The sequence below is a fragment of the Paralichthys olivaceus genome, chromosome 16 (genome assembly GCF_024713975.1).
Source record: "Paralichthys olivaceus isolate ysfri-2021 chromosome 16, ASM2471397v2, whole genome shotgun sequence".
Classification (NCBI taxonomy): Eukaryota; Metazoa; Chordata; class Actinopteri; order Pleuronectiformes; family Paralichthyidae; genus Paralichthys; species Paralichthys olivaceus.
In genome coordinates, this window is record NC_091108.1 from 15799436 (window position 1) to 15803807 (window position 4372).

At 39.7% G+C, this 4372-nt stretch overlaps 1 long non-coding RNA gene across 1 annotated transcript; it reads right to left on the reverse strand.

Annotated features, from left to right (window-relative positions):
- Positions 1-2780: 2780 nt before the first annotated feature.
- On the reverse strand, positions 2781-3735 carry LOC138405091 (uncharacterized). Its single transcript, XR_011238775.1, has 2 exons — positions 3641-3735; positions 2781-3106 (listed from the first exon to the last, which is right to left on the reverse strand). It is a non-coding gene; the product is annotated as an uncharacterized lncRNA (long non-coding RNA).
- Positions 3736-4372: the final 637 nt, after the last annotated feature.

The following is a 4372-nucleotide window of genomic DNA, read 5'->3' on the forward strand; positions in this document are numbered from 1 at the left end:
CCAATGGTCTCATCTGTGCGTGTCGCTGGTCTTAGCCGATCCTGCAGATGTCGGGAACAAACTCAAACGGCCTATGGTCCGATAATGGACATTGAGCCGTGCAGCTTCTGCTCTGGTGGTCATCCCTGCATCCAACATGCCAATGCCACGTTCCCGCATAACTTGCAACATCTGAGGCATTATGACTTGTGACAAAATTTGACATTTTGGGGTGGCCTTTTATTGTCCCCAGTCAAAGGATTGTCCGGCTGTTGCTCATTTTGTCTGATCACCTACTGGACACACCCCACCCATGCACTGAGTAAAAAAACAACTCACTGAGTAATGCTCACTGACAGTGAGTTGGATTAAAAACATTATACACAAATCAAGAGAAATATCACTTTTGTACAATAAAATGTCAGCAAATGTTCAATTACAGTTGTTAACTCCACATGGCAACAATATTTTACATGGGGCGTTTATATTTTTGTTCAGTATAGTAAATTCAAATGTGGTTTCAGAAGGTTTTTCATTCGCAGTATGATAAAGAGCTAGAAGCCTGAAATTCCCAGCAATGTGTAACTGAGAAACGTGTTTTGAGTCAAGGGCACTGGTAGGCCTCAGCAGACGTACATTATGAGTGAAATTATCTGAAATCTTTTGCTCCATTATATTCAATAGTTTTATAGCCCACGTGTCTTTTGTGTCATTTCTACCTGTGTGTGAGTCAGCAGAGTCTGCTGAGCGTCTTCAGAAGACAAGCTCTGGCTGCTGTGTGGGTGGACATTTCACACTGGCATTCAGCTGCCCTGAGCAGGTTTTAAAGCATTTCAATTGAGTGGCGTACAGTGTGTGCCGGGGCTTGAATAGAAGATGGCGTACTGTGAGACTGTCATTATGCTCACTTAGTCAGCTTCATTTTCCACCACCTCCACTCTTACAGTGTGACACACACAGTTTTGTTTCAAAGAGCTGGAGGGGCATTTCTACAAGCTTAGCCATTAAAGGATTTCTTCAGGTTATACCTTCCGACTCAAGTGGGAGTATTTCAGAGCCAACCCACAAAGACTGAGGCAAATTACGCACATTCATCATTTTAATTGCTGGTTAAGACTATGTAAATGTAAAATCTATGATAATTAAAAGGGCATTAAGTAATCCATGATCATTCAGTCTTTGTAACCAACACAAGCCTCCTCCTCTGTTCCTGTGCCCTACATTTTCTCTATAGCAGTTTCTGATTACAGCAAAACCTGCAGAGCTCCACCACTGAGCAGCTGAGTAGATGTGCACATGTAAACCATTTGAAATTCTAGTGAGAAAGCACCGTTATGATTAGATTATTTGTCCACCATACCGTCACATTTTGTCAGTGAATCAAGACAATTTCTTTGAGCCAATATCTTTGAAAAATAAATGATAAATTATGTTATTCATCAAAACAGTTGTTCATTATCACGTTTTATTGTAATCCAGCATGTTCATATTATAGCGCAGAGGTCTTACATTTGACATTTGTCCTTTTGGCATGTAGTCTACTAATATGAGACAAACCAAAAACTCAGCCAGGAAGACGGTCTCTTGCCTCCTGAGTCACATTTCTCACTATCTGGGTCCACCAGCTCATTACCAGTGAATCACAGCATGACAAGCTAACCTTGAGCAATCATCTGTATGCCGTTAAAGTTTAAAAAACATCTGATGCCTGTCATTTAGCTGCTCAGCTTCTTTCAAACTGTTCCCCCTGAAGCCTTTCATGGGACTTCTCCTTCATCTCCAAAGCTCCCAATTCACAGCCAACAAGACAATTTCTCCTGCTAACACAATAAATCTAATCTTATTCTAATTTACCCAGTCTCATGTTTCCCTTAACAACTCTGAGCCTACATGCAAGAAGCTCTGCCATAAAACCCAAACTTAATTTTCCATTACATTGGAAAGTAGGATCTGTTTCGTATCTTGGGTTGCTTAAAAATGTGTCATGAGGCCCTTTATATTTAGTAAAGATAGAAAAAGAATCTTTGACTGTCCCATCATTGACTATTATTCGACAGGGCTCAAGATACAAAATTCACATTTAATGAACATTTTAAAACACAAAAAACATTTTAAAGACACATGACTGACACAAACAAAAGATACATTCAAAACAGGTTAGCATGCTGCGTCTATATCAGTTTGTTCAGGATGGTTATTGTGGATGGGTTGAAGTGAAAGGATACAATTCTTTCCTCATTCAATACCAGTACAACAGAATGAAACATTTGGATGCCAATACATAGGAATCAATTACACGAGATGACAGGGGACATGTCACCCATCACACTTAAATACAGGCAATTGTTTCCACATCACAATTTTAAAACCATGATTTGTGTCAAATGTTCTGCAAAATAGCTTACACCCAAACTGTTACCTGGGGACACTTTGTTTACAGATTCTAGTTGGTCAGTATCAAAGATGAGCTCAAGTTGCAGCACAAGTGTTAGACAGTCACGTATTGTGTTTACCACCGTGGATTGTTGACAGATTATAAACACTGTGACAATTACTCACTATCTTCCCCAAACAGAGTGGTCCACACCTCTGAGAAGAGTTACCAGCTGTGAACCAGGCCCCAACTTTGGATATTCAAACTTTGTGTTTAAAATGACAACTGGTTGATCAGACATGGTCCCTTAAAATGCTGCAGTGCAAGATGTAGACCTGCAGGTATTGAGTCTTCCCATTAAAATCAATCCCCATGATTTATTTGGATTAAGAGTAAATAGAGTAAATGAAATACAGAGATGTGGCTTCTGACTTTAGATGAGTAATTTATTTCACAGTAGTCATATACAGCTTTAGGCAACACATTGAAAACAAAAGCATTTTAATTTCATCTTACTACAAATGCTTGACACAAAAGGTTGGTCACGTAAAACACTTAATCGGAGCCTGAATGGTAAGGGTTACCTGATTGCTACCAGGATACTCAGGCACCCAATACACACACACACACCTCATCAGCTGAAAACAAAAAACACAGGATTAAAAGTGCACACAGTTATCACAACGTGCTGTGTGCATTGCAAAGGAGGGAAGCACCCATTGCCGCCACCACCCTATTAGGCCAGCAGGGGAACTACAAAAAAAGGGAAAATGTAAGTGGATGACGTCAAATCACATAATGTCAAAAATAAGGCACATGAATTCCAGAGAAGTTGACAAAAACTTGTGACCCACATTTAGTCACACATTGCTTAAGTATATAAAAGCCCTGAATTAAACAGAAAGGCTCCACAGTCATTGTTGCTCCAAGCTACTTAAGCACATTCAAACCCAAACTGCTTTATAATGTAAACTAATCACAGGCAACATATACAGTACACACACACACAAACAATTAAACAGGTAAACTACAAGGTAACTTAAGTATTCCATGTGGTGATCTTCAGCACAACAGCCACCAATAAAAAATACACACGTGTATAAAACATCGACATGTAAACATTTAGAATTTATTCAAGGACCTTGTTGTACCCTGAAAACAGTTGCAAACAGATCCAGGTGCGGGCAAGGTCACTTAAAGTGCCTCTAGAGCAAATAGGTAAAATGTATCAATAAAAGTCTTTAAAACCATCAAACAGGGAAAAACAACATTAACTTGAAAACATACCTCCCAGGAGCAAAACATGTCCCTGCAACCCTGGACAAAATCCACCCAGACTGGATTGCTGATTGATAGCTACATATATCAGCTCTAAATGAGACAATAGTCTCCAGGTGAGTGCCTGCAGTAAAAGGGTGGGGCCTCCATGGAACAGGAAACTGGCACAGAGGCGTTACTGGGCCCAGAGCCCACCTATCACACATGGTTACTGTGCATGTCAGAGGAATTAATGTCCGCGCCGACCCATGAAGGATCACCCTCCTGTTTAACCTACTTTGTTTGAACAGATTAACCTCTGCAGAAAAAAAATATTTTTCTCACAAACTGATGAGAGAGATACTTTGAGCAGTCCAGCAAAAGATACTTACCTTTGTATTAAACTTGATATGCACGCTCCCTTATATCTTTGTTTGTGCCTTTAACACATGGGATTATAGTAAAGCCACTGAGGTCATTGAACTGCCACAAATCAGCCAAGCAGACAGGGAAAGTGATGAATTTAAATCTGTAGGAAGTGAAGGAAGGAGCATACAGGTCCGATTTTATTACCTTGTCTGTCAGCACGGATTCAGTTCCTTCAGCAAAAAAAACTGATCAGCTCCAATCACAAGTAACAGTTTCACTTTGTTGATGGAACGCGTCTTTATAAAGATATAAATTCATGCTACTAAACTAAAAATCTGTAGTTGTTTTCTTTCTTTTCTTTATTTCAATGATATGATATTTTACACCAGCTTG